Source organism: Montipora capricornis, chromosome 14 (assembly GCF_036669925.1).
Source record: "Montipora capricornis isolate CH-2021 chromosome 14, ASM3666992v2, whole genome shotgun sequence".
NCBI classification, from domain to species: Eukaryota; Metazoa; Cnidaria; class Anthozoa; order Scleractinia; family Acroporidae; genus Montipora; species Montipora capricornis.
The window spans coordinates 40,058,732-40,078,731 of NC_090896.1; the positions used below are offsets into that span (position 1 = coordinate 40,058,732).

General features: G+C 39.2%; 1 protein-coding gene and 1 non-coding gene across 5 annotated transcripts in view; both read left to right on the plus strand.

The window, feature by feature from the left end:
- The window catches only part of LOC138032774 (uncharacterized), a 259,215-nt gene that overhangs the window by 94,542 nt on the left and 144,673 nt on the right, over window positions 1-20,000 (plus strand). The gene's annotated exons all lie outside the window — the stretch shown is intronic.
- Trnaa-ggc (transfer RNA alanine (anticodon GGC)) lies at window positions 2,870-2,942 on the plus strand. Its single transcript has one exon. It is a non-coding gene; the product is annotated as a tRNA-Ala (tRNA).

Genomic DNA, 20,000 nt, shown 5'->3' on the forward strand with positions numbered 1-20,000 from the left:
TAATGTTCGGCTTTTTCTAGTCTTATGCGCTCGCCTCTTTGCGTGGCTTCGGCCGTTACCGCTTGATGGCGATCATATTAAATTCTGCACTATCATTGGCCAATAGGCCATTTCCGAGTTACATCTTCCTCCTCTTCAAAGCGAGCCTAAGTGCGAAGCTTTTCTTATGAAAATTAGTTTCCATTCATATGTAAAACTTCGCACTTAGACTCGCTTTGAAGAGAAGGCAGACGTGAACTCGAAATGGGCTATTTGAAACACTTGGCAAATGAGAGTGCAGAATGTAATATGATCGCCATCAAGTTATAATGGCCGTACCCAAGCAAAGAGGCGAGCGTATGGGAAGATTATAAAAAGCCGAACATTAGTTGGAATTTATCCGCCAAAAATCGCGGTCCGATCTCGCAGTGGAGTGCATGGGATAGGAAATTTATCTGGCCTTAAGGCTGTGTTGCTTTTATGGAAATTTGGTCCGTTCCTTTGTGTTACGAGAGCAATTTTCGGGACGAGATCCGTAGGCCATAAACCCGTCTAAAACGGACACAGCTTGTGCTCCGATTGCACAAAAGAGACAAGGACAACCATACGTAGAGGTAAATGAAGTTTATTTCTACATTTACAGCTTACTTTACCATTTGTAAGCTCAAATTTTATATCCCCTTACAGTCTTTAAATCGTATACCAAGCTTGGTCTGCCTGTGGGTTGACTCGTTTGAAAACCCAATGCAGGACCACCGAAATAAGCCTCCCATTTGTCTCATTATACAAAAATGCTCGATTCTAACAACTAAATAGCACTGAAATTAAAGGCATTGAAATCAACATTTTGTTGCTTCTTCCAAATTGGTGATGTTACATTTTACGTGTAGCTGCTTAATTTCTGTACAGAAGTTTTTAACGACGGTTCGCAACTGATTTGACTGCTTATAAATTCGCGATTCTTTCGGTAGGTACCAAGAAAAAAAGACTTCTTGCCGGATTTTAGAACCAGGATATGTGGCATGCGCAATGAAAGTTATCGGGCTCTTTTGCCAAGCCTCGGAAATTTGAAACAAGAGAAGTTGATGATTACTAAAATGTACCCCCGTTAACCCTGTGCGTAATTTCGTAAGTGTTCCAGAGGTGATTATTATAGAATCACTTCCTCTATGAACGAGAACGAAATCCTCCAAAAAAGCCTTTACATCAAATGACAAGAAAACCTTGATCATCATGAGAATCGTTCTCGCTATCTTAGCGGGTAGTAAACGAAAACAAACGTTTTGTCTTCCCGCAGGCAACCGCGCAGCCTACAACCGCAAAAGAACACATTGGTACAATGGAGATCAATGCAGGGTACGGTCGGTCGTTTTCCAGTTGGTTTAGGAGTACAATAGCGGTGGAATAGCTTGCAGCAACGCCAAGGAGGCATCTGGATGACTTGAAGAACCACATTGCAAAGTTGGCCACGGCGGACCCGCTTATAATGTCGCCTGTGCCGAGAAAAACGTTGGACTCGTTCGCCCCGAAACGAAAGGTAAAGACCGATGGCAGCTCCCACGCACTGTTCATTTCAAAATAGCTGACATTGGTTCATTCGCGCAAGAAGGCAGACCTCATAGAAGAGGGCTGTCCACAAAAATAGCACTAACAAAGACCAGAGCGCTAACCGAAGCATCCATGATCCAAAAATTGTGAAGGAACATTGTAAAGAAAAGATTTCCAATTCACCGCTATGTCTGTTATTAAAAGATTGACGGAACCTTCCTTGATTTGAAAAGAACTTTTGACAGATCTATAAGCACCTGTTATGACGTCACAATATGAAAAATTGTGATCGTAACGTGAAAGTGTTAAATAACTTATTAGTGGCAATGAGGTATTTTGTTGATATTAACTGGTAAATTAACGGCAGGTTCAGAAATTAAGGAAGGCGAATGATGCGATATATTATAGTACATTGTTTTCGGGTATTTGTAAGTGACATCTCAAGTCTTTTAGGTAAAATCAATGGTGGAACGAACCTTCGGGAAAAGAGTAAATACATGATTGAACGCCAGTAGCATACAGTCCTTTCATGCGAGAATCTCAATTACGGGGCCGTGTTTTGCGTCTGACCAGCGAAAGAAAAACCGACGTTATTACTTCTAAGTTCCCTTAGCGGCCTCTTCAATCTTTAGATGTGTGATTATTTGGAGAGACAAAACAGCCAATAGGTTTAAATAGGTGGAAAAGAGAACCTTTTTTCACTCAAAATTGCCTTACAGCTTCAATACTCGCATTGCTCACTGCAAGAAGTGCAAGTCACTGGTGGGTTCCTCTGTATCACACATACACCAATATATACCTTTCTTAATGTTTCAGCAGGGCAACGCATCTACGAATACAACATTCTGCTTATACAGAGGGGCTGGACGACCTACAACGTTCTGTGTACAATTTTTTTTTGATTGTATTTTATTCGAGTTAATTAATTGTATCTCTAATTTTATTCTATATTTTGTTCGTTGTTATGGAATGTACCGATAAAGTCAATTTTTTTGAAAAAGTTGCCAAAGTTTAAGTTCTCTTCAATTTGCTTAAACTCAGACCTTCACGGTGGTTTGACAAACAGCGAGGGTAATTTTTCTATGGACTTCATTGAGGTGGCAAGCTATAATTAAAAAAATGAGTGAAGGTACAACGGAAGCAATGTTACAAAAATTCTATCAGGCATTGGCAAAAGAGAATTTTATTGTGAAATATCACCACACATAGGATAATGTGCAAAAAATCCTGGGGCCCATTTCTCGAAAGACCCGTTAACGTTTTGGTTCCGTATCATTTGCTTCGTTGGTTCATTCATCACTGGAACATTTGAACCTACAAATTACCAGCTCCCAACATCAGTGACTTCATAGCTCAGTTGGTTAGAGTGTCGCACCGGCATCGCGACGTCACGGGTTCAAACCCCGTTGAGGTCCTGAATTTTTCAGGCTTCTCTGCCCAAATGCTAAAATTGCGTTCTCAACTGCGAGGAAAATAGCTTCACTTGAAAGAAATCTGTGGTACTAGTTAGGAGAATGCACGTTTTGGTCTTGGGTATAAAAGGCTTAAATACCAACCCAGAGAATTTTCAATCTAGTTCTGCACAACACGTGGAGTACCAATATGGCGGCCTCGTTGGGAGTTAAAACGCGCTCGAGAAGTGCGGCTTTAGATGACTCGCCTTCTACGTTCGCGGCAACAATGGATGATTATATTCGAAACTCCAGTGTATTTTCAAAGGCTATTGCCAGCACTGTTCAGCTCGCTGTTTGCCCGCTGAATGTGAAAGTCGGATGCCTTGAACAAGAAGTGGAAGTACTGAAGACCGAACTGGCCGAGATCAAGTCTAAAGCTAATGCGAATGAGCAATATTCACGTAGAAACAATGTTCGAATTTTCGGTTTACCGGAAGTTGATGGTGAAGATTGCTATCAGGCTCTTCTCGCGTTTTGTGAGAACGACTTGAAGATATCTGTTACAAGAGAAGAGCTTGATAGAGCTCATCATGTTGGCAAAGCGAAGACGCCACGAGAGGGACAAGACGAGCCATCCCGGAGGCCAATGATTGTCAAGTTAGCGGGACACAGTACCAAAATGAAGTTTATTAGGGAGAAACGCAATCTTGGCGGCAAAAAGATGTTTGTTAATGAGGATTTGACCAAAATAAACCACAAATTCATGATGCATATCAAAGAGCAGTGCCCCGAAGGTGTTTCGGTTTTCACAGTCGACGGCCCAGTTAGGGTTAGGTCGTCTAATGAGGTTTTCCGAGTTACAAGGTCTGAAGATTTGGCCAAGTATAGGTTAACTGAGGTAGCGGATGCTGCTGACGGAGGAGAAAACTCGGTGGAGGCTGCTGGTCCCGAAGTTTAGAGATTATTACACGTGTTAGTTCTGTGTTTCCTGTGCTTAGGTTGCTTTGGGTCAATTAACTGTTATTATTTTGCCTGTGCGGAGTGATTCCAAGCTCTGATCCAGTTCGTGTACTTACGACGGTGGATTTATAAGACGTCGCTGATTTAAATCTATTGCTGCAAGCTAGTGAACCTATATAAATATGTGTCTTTGTTTTTGTTGTGTTCTTTTTACTATTACTGAGCAGCAACTTGAGGTGAGCAGTTTTATTAATATTTGCTTATGGCGTTATTTAGACGGGGGTTAGTCTAGATATTTATCGGGCAGCAATTGGACTTTTCTGCTTTTTTAAATTGCTTTATGCTAAGACCTGTCTATTTGCAGTTTCCTTTGTCTTACTTTGTTTACATTTTGGCACGCTGCTTGCTATTTTCTTTTTAATCTGGGTAGATGTTCATGTGAATTCCGGGCCTGAACGTTCTACGTCTTTGAAAGTTTGTCATTTGAATGTTCGGAGTATAAACATTTCACGTAGGTCGAATGTTATTGAAAAGTTTAAGGAGATTACTTCCATTATTTTGAATGAAAATTTTAGCATTTTTGCTTTGAGCGAGACATGGTTGAATGCTGCCATCGCAAATCATTTGTTCGATATTCCTGGTTTCTATCCTCTAATTCGATTGGACAGATCAGATGGCAGGCGTGCAGGATGTGTGGCCATGTATGTTTCGTCCAAGGAGAAGGTTCGATCTTGAAACAAATGAAATTGAGTTTCTTTGGGTCCAGGTAAAGATTAATTCTTTTACTTTGCTTTGCGGGGTTTGTTATAGGCCACAGTTTCCCAGGAATGAAATGAATATAGAGTTTTTGGAAAATTTGCAGTCTTCCATTGATAAAATTAATCAGGAACCCGAGACTTTTCTCGTTTTAATGGGAGATTTTAATAGTCATTATGATTCTGCGAATCCGTCGGAATGCAGTCATTTTGGTTGTTTATTGTATCAATGGTTTGAATGTAATAATTTGCACCAAGTAATTACTGAACCAACTCGAGTCACGGAGACAGGGGCTTCGTTGTTGGACCTTATCATTACTAATTATCCCGGCTTTTTCGTGTGTTCAGGAACTTATAGTCCCCCAGCAAATTGCAATCACTCATTTATTTTTGCCAAATTTTGCATTTCTTTTTCGAAGCCCAAGTGTTATACTCGGCAAGTTTGGGATTATTCCAGCCTCAATGTAGAATTTTTGAATTCCTGTTTGAATGACTTTGACTGGGAATCGTGTTTGGTTGGCTGCAATGACATCTGTATTGGAGTATGCGGATTTGGTTTGAGATGGATGTACTGAAAGCGAATGTGATCTCCTTGAGCATGTGCAGTACGAGGCTGCTAAAATTGTTACCAGGACCATTAAAGGAACTAGTAAGCATCGCCTTGCGCTCGAACTTGGTTGGGAAGAAATGAGGTCGAGAAGGGCTGTTCATAAAGTGACACTTTATTACAAGATTGTAAACAACCTTTGTCCTAACTATCTTAAAAACCTACTTTCTTTACAAGTCTCTGAGAGAACGAGTTATTCATTAAGAAATCTTAAACATTTTACTCTTTTTGCTAGTCGCACTGAAGTTTTAATAAATCATTTTTTCCATCTACTACAAGGTTATGGAATAATTTAAGTATTGACGTACGGAGCACTCTTTCCCTGAGTGTATTTAAGAAATCTCTTTTATCCTACTTTTCATTTCCTGCAAAAAAATATTCTCTACGAAGTCGCTCTTGATAGGTTTTCTTCTATAATTCATACACGGCTCCATTTAGATGCTTGTGCTCTCAATTATTATTTATTTAAAATAGGACGTAAAGAATCGCCAACCTGCTTCTGTGGTTTTTATTCACAGTCTGTAAAGAATTTTTTCCTGAAGTGTCCTTTGTTTGCTGCCTTACGTTATAAACTGCTCTCTTCAGCTAATCAGATTTTTGCTGACAGGTGGGCCCATATGTCTGATACAGCAATTTTATCGGCTTTCCTGTCTGCATGCCCATCTCTTTCTTATGATGAAAATAAGGCTTTATTTTTGCTTGTCCAGACGTTGATCTTAGATTCTAACCGATTTTATGTAACATAATAAGTGTACATTTGTGCTACCTGTCAGCATGTTGATTCTTTGTGATTTGTACGCCCTTTTTACTGTCTTACTCCTATAATGAAATGTATGTATACTCGAAGTAAGCCGCTTCGATGAGTCTTTGTAACTCTTGGGGCAAACTTCTTGTTTGAATATTGTTTAAATAAAAAATAATAATAATAAATAGAAAAAGAGCTGAATTTTGCCCGTCAGAAAAACCTTAAGATTGTAATTTTGAGGTGAAGGAAAGCAAAAGTCAACATTTTGATCACAAAACTAAAAGCAAATACCCTATGAGCAGTTGGTTTCTCCCACGCTTCTCGAGAGAGAAACCACTGCGAGCATCCCGCTAGTTTCTTTGAGTGAGCCTCCCTCCGGTGTCAAGGACGAATAAATAAAATTTAAACCCGTAAAACGAGTTAGTAAACTTGTTTTTCCGCTTGCGGATGCTTTCAGCAACGTAACTGCTGCGTTTGGGCGAGCCTTCTGGGTAGCTTAGTGAAAGAGGACCAAGTGATATTGAGGTGATGTCGAAGTGATGTCAAATGCACTGGTATCAAGCGGGGAGTGACGCACTTTGCACATGATCAATAAAAAATCTAACCGTTGCTCGCTGTGGTTTCTCCCTCGAAAAGAATATAGGAAAAACCAGTTCGATGCCCGCAGGGTAAGAAACAAAATGGTTGTTGAAATTAATGACTTAAAGCCTCTCCAGTCTTAAGATACAGTGCAAATTGTAACAACCGAAAGGTTTCGGAACTTTCGATAAAGCAGCCTCAAGAACGCAGCAATCAGGCGAATCAATTTGTCTCGATCCTTGAAGCTCCTGAAAAGTTGTCAGCGTTCAGATACCCTTCGACTTACCAAACTTTAGGAGTTTCTTACAAGGGGAAGGACTGGTTTCTAATTTACTTTTGGTTACGTCATGTTGCAACGATATCGGCGACCTCACCTAATGATCATAATGTGCAAGCTACAGCATCAGCTTTTAAGACTGGCAAAAGGGCCTTCTCAAGTAGTTGGTTCAATTGAAAGTTGAGTCAAGACAGGAGCCCATCTGGAGCGTGCAACTTCCATACAGCGTCTGTGAAACGGAGTTTTCACAAGTAGGTTTATTTTTAGACTAGCCCTTACCGCGAATTAGGTCAAAAAACAAAGGCAGTTCCGGTTCGGTGGCCCTATGACGTCAGCTTACTTTCTTGTAATTGGTCATCGAGCTCCTGTGGCAGTCTTATTCGCGGGAAATTCAATCTAAAAATAAATCGGTCTGTGAAAACGCTGTTACACGAACACAGTAGAGTTGTATGCTCCGGGTCATGGGTTCCTGGTCAAGAGAATCATTACCTAAGATTAGTACCTGAATCAAATTTGATTGTGTTTCACATCATAGTCATATAATAGTATGAAAGCTAAAAGTCCATACAGTATCTCATTGACCAATCGTGGCCTGTGGAGGCTCCTTTAAGCCCAACAGTGGCGCCCAGCTACCCAGCAGATCGGTCGCTGTAAGGCCGCTGCTCAAATGTACAGCGGACCTGCAGATCGGGCGAGATCTCTAAAGATAATAATTTTGTAGCCTCTGGACCCCAATTTTGTGATCGACGTATTTAGCTCAAATCAACACAATTACCAAGAAGGACGTCAGACCAGACGCTGTCATTTTCCTTGCCGTGACAAAATTGATCTTCAGTTTTATAATTTACTAATCAGAGTAATGTCCGTGTTAAAGATCACGATTTTTTTTCCGTGTTAGCAAAAATAACGAAAGCCATCCGAGAGGAATATTAGAATAAGCACTGTATGATTCACTAATTTTCCAAAGTTGCATGACGTTGTAGCGTGTATCAATTTTCTTTCTGGGAATCACAACTGATTACATTGGACGGAAATTCTGCCAGCAGTTTTGTGCTCACGAGATTGATGCTATTGTATACACGAAGGGTTTTTGAGAAATGATGGAACATGGACAATTTGATTATAGTTCCAAGGGCCAATGGAGGAAGAGAAGAGAGACCCTGGGAACGAGGTTGAAATTGAACACCGGGGAAATAAAGAGCACTATTAAAGGAAAAGAAGACCCCTTCTAGTCCTCTACCAGCCCCAAGATCTTTCCTTTTTCCATCGGCCCAATAGGGCTCCCAGACTGCTGGAATATGATCTAAACTTGCCGGATCGAACTTTGCGAAAGACATGCCAATTCTAGTATCGTGCTTACGAATTTATAACTGCAAGTGACCTATTAAACCGGGAAATGTTTTCCGACGGGTCTTTTAATTAAACGAGTCTAATTTTAAGAACGATGCTCGTTTTTTTAAACGAGTGACGTCCTCGTGCCAGGTTAACTACACATTTCATCAAGACGATTTTTATCGAGGCTTTATAGAGTGTTTTACCAAAAACCGTGAGTGATTCAAATATATGAGTAAAAATAACAAACAAACCGCGGTTATAAACATAACGAGATAACGCATGTTGTAAAACTTTTTATGAACTTGACGTTTCGTATGCTCCAACATACATCTTCAGAAGTAACGGTTACCTAAAGTACAATTGAATTTAAACATGAAGACTAATACCAAATAAGGAAAGTAATAAACAGACCTAGTTAAATCTGCTTGAAAAAATATAAATGGCTTGGTCGGTTTATTTTCATTGTCATTACTTTCCTTATTTGGTATTAGTCTTCATGTTAAAATTTAATTGTACTTTAGGTAACCGTTACTTCTGAAGATGTATGTTGGAGCATACGAAACGGGAAGTATACAAAACATGGACCCCAGGTTCATGGACCACCCCCGTGGACCCAGTCCATGGACCCCTTCACGGACCCAGTCCATGGACTACCCCTGTGGACCACCCCTTCTTTTGTACAGTTTCCAGCAGAAACATATTTAGACGAGAAAGAGAAACCATCCTGGCACTTGTCTGGACAATTTGAGCAATAATTATTGTCTCTTACAGAGACATGAAAAATTCATGTGGTCTCAACGGAATTCGAACCCATGACCTCTGCGATGCCGGTGCAATGCTGTACAAACTGAACTCAGTTGGGAGCATGTTATGTTTTACATATATTGTCCTCGATCTTAGGGCCTTAGCGTGCCTTTTTGGCCTGGCCTGTTTTATGCCACGCTAGTGTATGTCTGGACTCAGCCGACCGGTTGGCTCAGTTGTGTGAGCATCACACTACTGTGGAAGAGGTCGCGGGTTGATATCAAAACCCCGGCGAGACCAACACTCAGGGTCTTTAAATAACAAAAGAAATAGCCCTTCCTGAGAAAAATCTTGAAAAATTCTCCCCTCATTTCGTATAGAAGAGGGAGATCTTTGAATGATGTACTCGTTAGGGTTTAAATTTCTTATCTTGACTAATAGAAGTGGTGTTTGGCCTGTCTACGCCTTCAACGTCATCAACGTCATGCGAAGTGACCTATGATGACTAACACCGGAAGTGTTTACAGACGGTAAACCTCTGTCGCTAACCAGTTTCATCCGAGACTATGACTTGCTTTTCTGCTTGTAACTTTACAAAATAAAGGGTGGTTTATAGGGGTAGTCCATGGATCGAGTCCATGAAGGGGTCCATGGACCGGGTCCATGTTTTGTATACGTCGTAAGAAACGTCAAGTTCATAAAACGTTTTACAACATGCGTTATCTCGGTATGTTTGTAACCGCAGTTTGTTTGTTATTTTTGCTCAAGTTGAAATGGCCAATTGCAAAGAACAAGAGTGTCTACGATGTGATTCAAATATGGTAACGGTTACAAGTCGAGAATTGATTAGAAATGGTTTACGCTATCATCGTCAGCAACACGCATTATGGCCAAGTCCCAACCTCGTCCCCAAGGCGCGTTTCCCTGGCTTCGGGTCCCACCCAAAGCCAGGGAAAAGCGCCCTGGGGACGAGGTTGGGCCACGTCCTACTATAACGTCTAACCATGCGGTTCTGGATACGTATATACGTAGATAATCAACTGGTCTTCCTTGAGAAAATAAAAACCTTTTTTCAGTGTTATTAGCAACATCTACTCTTAAATATCAATAAATGTATACACGTCAAGCCCGTCGTATTAACCTGATACAGAGCAATATTTTATTTTAGGAAGCGCAGGTCTAAACAACGCATAATATCGTTTGGCATGCTTCACGGGAACAACTACATAAGATCTTGAAGCAAAACTTTGGCAAACAAAACTTGAATTACATAAATAAATAAAGCCCCTGACCTCACTTCTTGGTGGGTGTGTTTTGATAATGCCTGATCTTACAGGTATTTGTTTGAAGGAAGGCAAATAACTCTTTACTAGTAAATCGATTCTCGACTGGGGCAGGGGTGGCCTCCCAACAGGGTTTTCGTCACGCAGTTCCTCCCCCACGAGGAGGAGGGGGGAGGAAATGCGTTACGAAACCCTAAGGACGTCTGCGTGGGAGGCTAGGGCCGGGGACGAAAGTTGTCACATGAATGAAAGGGAAAACATTCGTAGAAAAGTAGCGTTACTTCCATTTTGTTCTCAAATTTGGCAGATCGAGTGTTTATAGAATTAGCCAATCACTGGCCAGTTTTTTTTTTGGGATCGGTGGAAATGACGGCATTTGATACACCTTATTCAAAAGGAAAAACCTTAAATAACAATGAGCACAACCAGGTTTTCTGAGCCTGCGAGACTGAGCACCCCCAGCAAACCATTGTTTTAACGAAAATCGCTGGTCAGCAACCTGGTTCTGTCCATTGCTGTCTAAGCTCTTCCATTCAAAAATGGCGGACACGCGGAACGACCTAGGTTCTAATACATGAAAGCGAGGTTTGGTAGGCCTCATTTCAGTCAGGAAAATTTTAGTAGCGGCTGTCAGCAGATGGGAATTAATATAAGTAAACATTTTGTAATGAATTATTTTTATAGAGAAATTACGAAAATTTGCAATGAAACATCTCTGTTAAGATGTACATTTCGCATTTAATTAATTGCGAACTCACTGATTCGTTTATGTATGTAGACGAACTTTTCGCAGTTAACTAACTGCAAAGTCCTTCGCTTCTGTAATATGTGTAGAGTGACATTTTTGCTAAATTTCATTTGTCTCTATAGAGTGACATAAATGCAAACTTTGCAATTGTAAAATCTCTCCTTTGGGGAAAAGAGAAAAAAATCAGAGCATTCGAGTGGCGATTGTTTTGCTTCGAGAATATTTCAAAAGATGATTCTCTTATTACCTTTTACACAGGAAACGATGAAGGCTTTGTATGAATTTTTACGGCCTGGGGCCAGTGGAGAAAACACCCAATATTTGTCCTCTGCAAGAGACGACATTCAGGCTGGTCATAGTGAACATTGGCCATTTTCATACTAGAGACGCATTATTTGTCTGGGCCGAACTTGGGCAAACATTTTTTCTGCGTCTGTTAAATTCGTCTAGTATAAAGACGGCCACAAGACGCATTATGCGTCTGGACGAAGAATTTTTTAGTGCGTCTTCGAAGACGCACTAAACTGGAAAGTTCCGTCCAGACGCATTATGCGTCGAGTGCCCGTCTTTATACTTGACGAATTAACAGACGCAGAAAAAATGTTTGCCCAAGTTCGTCCACGACGAATTATGCGTCTCATATAGTTCGTCTCGTCTTTACACGGATTATGCGTCTCTAGTATAAAAACGGCCATTCAGTGAACTTACATTGTCGCCTCAGACAAGGCTTCGCCGAAATACACTCGGCTCAGTCATTTAACTTATCCCAGTCAATTGTAAGCAGAATTTTTATATCTTGAATCAATTTTATGCACTTGAAACTAGGACAGATATATAACTGGCCGTCCAGAGAACTTGAGGATGAGACGCAATTCAAAATACATATGATGTATCAACAAAGTGAAAAAAATCCTGCGGTATAATTTAATTCGATTTATTATTTTTCAAGGTTAGTTTTCACTTTGTTGATACATCTCATTACTTTGAATTGAAAATCCATTGTTATTATCACTACCACACTCGACAGTAATAATGCACGACTTTAAGCCATAATAATGCATAAGTAATAATGCATGACTTTAGCCATTATCAATGTATAAGTTTCCAATGTTGTTGCTGTACATCATGTACCTTTCAATAGGAGACTTACTTAACTCCCACATATTAATATCCATTTCAACAGATTTTCCAGACTGAAATGAGGCCTACCGAACCTCGCTTTCATGTATTAGAACCTAGGTCGTTCGCCCAATTCCGCGTGTCCGCCATTTTTGAATACGGTGTATGAAAAACCAAAAAAAATTACCTTTAGGCGAGACAGCAATGGCGACCACATACGAGGAAGAAAAAATACGCGAATTTTAGTTGGAATCACGGAAAAAAGTACATAGAGAGTTTCTTTATAGCCTAGCGAAGATATCTGGATGGTTTTTATGGCAATAGTAAAGGAGTTTCATGTGAAAATCAGGTTAGCGTCTCTTTCTGTTGACTCTGTTGAGTAAACATCATTAATTTATTCCACGTGGCATCTCTTTACCTTGGGCCGTAAACTTGAGTTTCACTCTCAAAATTACCTCCAGAAGTTACTTTTTGCGTAAAAGAAGCTTTTAGAATGATGTTACTTGCCTTTTGAGGTGATACTTGACGATTTGGGAGCATTTTGTGAAAAAATATCGAACGTGTTACACGCGAAATTTCATCGCTAAAACTTGCCCAATTTTGCCCCACATCAGATTGACCTTTAGTCTGCACATTAAAAAAAAATGCGTAAAATATTTGCAGCGGGATGGATTTTTCAGAAATTTGAAGGAATGATGGCTAGCAAATAGAGAAAGATTTTTTACAGTAACTAAAAATTTCTGTGTTTTGCATGAGAATTCGATGAAGAGGTGAATGCAACTAGATTTGTTGCGTTCGTGGTCAGTTTTGTGCATATTACATTCCTTAAAAATAGATCAACTGAAAGATCGATAAATCATCTTTATTTTCTGCTTTCATTTGGACAAAAACGATGCAACACTTAGCGAGAAATATTATTTTAAGGTGAATAGGTTGGAAAAAGTATTTCGCGGGAAATCGGCTCGGCCTTTAAAAGAGTTTTAAAGAGAGAATCATATATACATCAAGCCGAAATAGTCTCGAATTAATACGATTTCTATCTATTTTTTAAGCAATCACCTCCTCAACAGACGAGATCTCTAAAAGTATAAACCGAACGCATTTTCCTTATATTATGGAGTGTCTAGTTAACCCTTGTGCGTGGCTGTTGCCAAATGAATATTATTTCCTCACGAACTATTGGGTTCCTATTTTCCTACAGGTGGCTACATGTAGATCCACAATACATGGTGTTTTTGATATTTCGTTTCCACATTTGTGTTATACAAGCGTTTTGTTTTTGTTTTTCAAACGCGGTAGTGTCCAGCTATTCGGATCACGACAGAAACGTGCGATATATGCATTGTTTTGTTTTATCGGTTCTAACTGAAGCGAAAACTTAGTTGTTATGCATGCAAAGAAACATGTTTAACGTCACTTCTGTTTTACGGTTTTACGATATAATTTCCGTTCGTTCTTTCATTTTGTTTTATAATTACTTTTGTGTATGCCCTTTCTGTTTTTAATACATGTCGCCGTTTGGCAAAACTTAAAATTGACAATATAATTTAAGGCGGTTTCAGGCAGAGAACTGAATACAAAAAAATGTCAAAGGAAAACACGAAATTCTCACTTGTTATTGGATATGCCAAGTTCTGAGCCTGGTAAAGATATAAAGTTTAGCATTTCATAGAAAAAGCGTTATATCAGAGCGGTGCTCATTCGAAGCGGTAGACACCATGGACCGCATTTGTGGAAGTTACCTGCTTCGGCTAAGCGTTTGCTTCTTGCTAATCCATAGTGTCCAAGGTAACTATGATCTCCTTATTTTAACCAGCCCGGTGAAATAGAGCACCAACAAATATATTATATGCTGAGTTGGGTTTACTGGTGGAAGATACATAAATATTGAAACAGCGATTGTGTGATCAGTTTCTGAAAACAGTTCATGGAACAACTTCAGCTGTGTAGGCCCCTTCCAAACCGTAATTATTTTTCAAGCTTGTTCAGAACTCTTTTTAGCTAAATATTCTATGCAGCGTGTATGAGTGGTAGGGAAATTTGCTGTAGAGCTTGCTGGGGGTAATCTAAGCCTGTAAAATGCTTTGTACGAATGTTTGAAACACTTTGACACCACATAGTCAAATGAGAACTTCAATGTTTGTCATTTGGAATCTCAAAAACATGGATTTCGTAATTTTTGGTCAATTTAATTAAGGTATGTGACTTGCTGTTTTGCACATCTATATTTAAGGCAGTTTTTGTGCCTACCACTTTAAAAATGCACTATGCACAGGGCTTCTGATAGGATGTGGAAAAAAATTAAAGATCATGCGGAAATTTTTGGCCATATTATGCACTATGCACAGGGCTTCTGATAGGATGTGGAAAAAAATTAAAGATTATGCGGAAATTTTTGGCCATATTATGCGCAAACATGCAATGATTATGCGGAAATTACACCAGATTATGCGGAAATTGAAACATTTATAGAACTAATAATTAGGCCCATCCAATGTATTTACATGCTTATGGTAAATCAGGACTCGAAATTGCGACGAATTCAGTCGCTTTTTTCCTTTGCGATTAAGATATCTGGCCAAGTCGCCAATTTGCGACCAGGATTCACCGGCATTTTGCCGAAACTTTTGCTAAAAGAAATAAAGCGATTAAAGAAATATTTTGTTTCTTGTCATGAATTTTGTTTCAATTTGGAGATATGGAGCAAAATTGTGATGTGGTTGAACCACGATCCATTCCCTCGATCATTCACCATTTTCAGCGGTTTTTTACACATACTTGTTTTTGTACAACTTCATCGCAATGATTGCCCCTACTTTACCAGAGTTTCAGATGATGCAATTTAATTTGGTACTATAACTTGTGGCTAAATTTTCATACCTTGTATCATAGGCAGCCCAAGTTCGCGTCACTAGAGAGTGTGTAATAATTGATTACTGGTGGAAGATGACCTTTGAGTAAAAGCGGTGTTGTGTTGCAGGCAGCCGTTGAGAATTTAAACGCCTTGTAAGAGTTTGTATGGGAAATAAAATACCGAAGATTATGAAGGCTAAAAAACGCTCAATTTAACGGTCATTCAATAAAATGAATAAAAATGGACCTCTGGTGTATTTTTGTGCCTTTTGGAGCTTATTTTACCGTTTCAGGAATTCCGTGTTTGCAAAGTTCTAAGACGGTTTAACTAGAGTCCAGGCTCATTCCTGAAAAATGAGTGGAAACTGCTTACGAACTTTCATCTTAAGAACGAAATGGCATGTTTTCTTCAATGTTCAGGAAAATAATAGTTTCAAAATAGTCAATCTCTGTGGCTTTTGTGTTTGTGAGGGTGGTAATCAGCTGGTTTGTCACTAACATTAGGCATTTCTTCAGTTTTATGCGGGAAATATTGTAATTATGTGGAGGATGCAGATTTTAGGGAATTATGTGGATCCCCATCGCCGCATCCTCTCATATGCCATGTATGCACTATGCCACCAGGTTTGTAAGAGAGAGTGTTTGTCAGTGAGTGTATAAAATAAAGACCATGGTGGCAGATAGGCCCGTAGCGCATACATAACTCAGGAACATGAACAGGTCTGCTGGAAGTCAATTCAGTGAGCAAACCCAGTCAGCAGAACACTAAGAAGAGCAGCTGTAGTTGTCAGACATGTTTATAACATGCCTTGTCCATTAATTCCCTTTGGTACATTCCATTTGTTTTAAAGTGTCAACAGCTTTTATTTTGGGTAGAAGAGCACAGAACACATGATCAGAAAGGAATGCAAATGCAAGAAATTTACAATTATAATTAGTAAATAAATAATTAGTAAATAATTAGTACGCAGAAGTTTGGTAGTGTGGAAATTTGGCACTGTGGAAGTGGCCCTAACCCTAATTCATGCCGACGCCTTAAAATAGTATGATACGACACTCTTAAGGGCCCACTGACGTATTTTTTGGGGTGTGTTGCTAAGGATGTAATGGTTAAGTAATTTGAGAGAATTTGGCATTAATATGGTCAGTTTCCAACTTTTGTAAGCCAATGACCCTAAATATGACGTCATCATACCACGCCTATGGTCACATGACCAATAAAAGAAAACTCTAAATTTGTCTCCGTTCTACCGTCACAATTTGGGTATTTAATCGATGGCTTGATAATTTTTATTCGTTTTTGCATCCAGCCAAGCATGGTTTTCCTTTTATTTTGAAAAATGTTCGTTTTAAAGACATGATAAACGATACTGAAATGCCCATAACGTTTTCAAAAAAGATGATTTTTAAAAATCAATGCTTAGCTATGTTCTGTATTTGGGAGGGAAACGTGCCATGTAAAAAAAAAAAAAAAAAAAAAAAAGAATTAATTCAATTTCAGACCGCCGGAAATTTAGCTTTTTCCTCAAACCGGAAGTCAGTTCGTTTATGCATGCGCAGTTGATCTGAGAACGAGCGTGAGGAAGGGCAAGAAAAACCTTCAATGGAAACAACAGTTTGTGCGGTGACTTTTGCTTGTGAGTGGGTTTTCTTGTCAGCTCATGATATGATGACATCAGTTACCAGAAGTAACATTTCACTTCCTTAGCAACGTGCGAAAAATTCGTCTGTGGGCCCTTAAAGTCCTTGCTATTGCTCTCCAACTGTAGTGCCTCTGTTTTAGTGCTTCCATTTGGCGACCAGTGGGGACAAACTTTGGCCTTCCATGACTATGCAGTGTTTCCAGCTGATAACCAAACCAGGGCTCATTTGCGTAAATTTCCTATGAGTACATGCTTCGTAGAATGCTCGCACCGCTACATTGCACATGTATCATAAGAGAATAGAAGTCATCTTGTCTATCCGCATTGATTACAATAAATGTACCATACGCCCGAATAAAAAGACGACTCATTAAATAAAGACTATCACCAAGTCTTCTTTGAATACATTGTTACAGTATTACTTCAAAGTTAGTATTGTGTAATTATGTTGACGGGCCTGTGAGATAATACTTGGGGATCCTATCAAAGAAATTGTTGATATAGGCGGCATCGATATTGAAAATTTATGAATGTTTCAATATGGCATTGTTTTCCATGCAGAGCAAGTTCTTAACGCGTGCGTTGGCTTTGTTCCAAAGATACTTATAACCTATATATTTCAGCTGCCAATTTTAAGCGATAAAAATATATGCCTTTTTTAATTTTTCAAGCAATATATATACCTCCCCATAAGTTATATAATTATACGCAATTGTTTGCCATGTAAATAACACAGTACAGCACATATTTAATGGTAAAACCTATGAATTCAATGAACAGATACAACTTACTTTTTGTTTTTCAACTCTTTTGTCACGTTTGGCGTTCCATAATTATCTTTTCAAACCCGAGTATCTTTAAACTGAATTCAGTTTCTTCTTCTTTTTTCTTGTTTAATTGATACGAATGCGAGCCACACTAAGGCATTATGGAGTTCACCTAAGATGCAAGAGGAGAACTTGAAAAAGTTGGCCCGGCGTTTTCAAGTTGGCATTCATTTTAATCTTGGCTACGCGCAACCAAAAACACATAAGAATGTTTTTTGTGTGCTAAATAGAAAGAAACTTTGGCTATTAATATTCATTTGCCATTCGGCGGGAGGTAAACAGGTCTCCTTTGCTTTCCAGGTTTTTAATATTGTACATTCCATGACACTATACCCTTTTAAGAGAGTCTCAGAGTGTCTGAAATATCTATATTTACAAGTAGAGAGATGAGCTTCTGATCATGGTGATGGTGTTGCCTTTATTCTTCAGGAACCGAGAATGGAAAAATTTTTATGCAGTTGGCAGGCAACGATAATTATCAGTGCCAGTACGCTTATTTCAGTCGACGTTTCTCTAACAGTCACCTTCCTGTCCGTGTGTTTACGTCAGTTAATCACGGAAACAACTCCGTGGAAGTTCACGATTCCGTTTTTTTATGGGTCCAAGAGGTTTCCACAACCCGTTTCAAGGTGTGTATTGTGGCAGGTGGGCAAGGATCCGGTGCAAACAGCACCATCGATTGGCTCGCTTTTCAAGGCTACCAGCCAGGTGTACAACATGGACAAGTGAGATTCGCTCTTTTTACAACTGGAACAAGATGCGCCCAAGTGACTTTCTCTCAGGTAAAATGTAAAAGGATGTGATTTATTCAAGTTGTATGCTAAATTCTACGGTGTATGTTAAAGCTGCATTCCTTAACTTGAAGTTGCAGTTTGTAGTGATCCGTTCCTTAGACTGAAATTGAGTTCTCATTCCAAATTTCTCGATAGTGAAAATGCCCTTAGGATAAAGATACATGTACCTGTTAGGGGAATTTATTTAGCGACATTTCCATGCGATGCATTCTCTAACAAAGAAGCTTAAGAGAAAGGTCATCTCAAATTAGGTGAACTACTTTGTAAGCTGTAAATTGATGTCACCAGAAAATTGTCTTAGCATGAAAGATAACTGAAAATAATTAAGTGTCTTGTCAATTTAACCAACCTTCAATGTTTAACTTGACTTAAATCCTCTTTAATGTGATAAGTTATTATTAATTTTTTGGAACTCTCTTCAATTCTACTAAACTAAAACAATAATCTTTTACAAAACCACATCTCATCGACTCACACAATCGGATGATACGAACAAAAGCTGTAAAAAAATGAGAGAAAAAGTAGAATGGGATTAAACTGAGAATGGCAAACCAAGTTATTATTATTATTATTATTATTATTATTATTATTATTAGGTAAAGGTTAAGGTACACCTTATTGTACGTCGGAAGGAGGGCAGTGGTGCACTCATTTACCCCCCTCCCCCGTTCTTTCGATGAGTGCTCCTTTTTAAGAGTAATTTCAAAGCTACCTGAAGCTACACAATAAAAAGAAGTCGAAGCAAGGATGTGATGTCAATAGAGTTTAAACCCAGGTCCTCTCGCACAGAAGGCCCCTCACTAACCAACAGAGCAATCCTTACCCCTTCTTGTTATCATTATCATCATCATCATCATCATCATCATTACCATCATCATCATCATCATTGAAAATTTATTTCAGAAAAGTAGTGAAGAACACCTACAGTCTCTCGGAGTCTGCCGTGCACAGTCCTGTTCACTAAACTCGAAGCAGCAAAATGGCCTGTTTGCATGCACATAATTATATTCACTTATTTTTCTCTGTAGGCATTTTCGATGGAACCTGAAGTCCAAGCTACTATTCAACAGAGAAACCTTGATGAAAGGAAGGATGCAATGAACATTTGGATTGAAAGTATTTCCAGGACGAACTTCGTGGTCTGCTTAAGAGAGTCAAGAACATTTGATGGGCCTCATAGCAATCTGATTGTGGTGTGTAAAGAGAGAAATTATTCAAACATAAATCAAAACTCAGAAGAGAGAAAGATAAAGTGACAGTACAAATTTGAATGGGATTTCAAGTCCATACTAAGCTAAGGGCACTTTCCATTTGTCAGCACTGGCCGGGCAGGCCAGTCGGTTTGCAAAGAAAATGCAACAATTTGAAGGAACACTTGCATGATAATCCCGCGCATTCTTCTGGAAGAGAGTACATACAGTGTTTCATCCTTGAAGTGTGTTAATTTGAAGGCCATTGTAGAGTTACTGTAATCTTTCCAAATGCCTGGTCTGGCCGGTCAGTTTTGTCAAATGGAAAGCCCCCTAAGAGTTATGGGCTCGGCAGATTTTCTGAGCAAGCTGTGCAATGAATTATCCAATGGGACCTGTCTCTTTAGCCATGTAATAGAATTATATGTATATATATATCACATAATCTGAATAATTATGCAACCAAAGAAGAATACGTACAATAACTTACCGAAACGATCACAACAGGAAGAGCCATGACTCTCTTTGGTTAATCAGAAGTATATGTTCGTAAACTGAAAACCCAACCTCGTGCCCAGGACCTCTCCCATCACTCCAGCATAAAAATAATGGAACTGGGA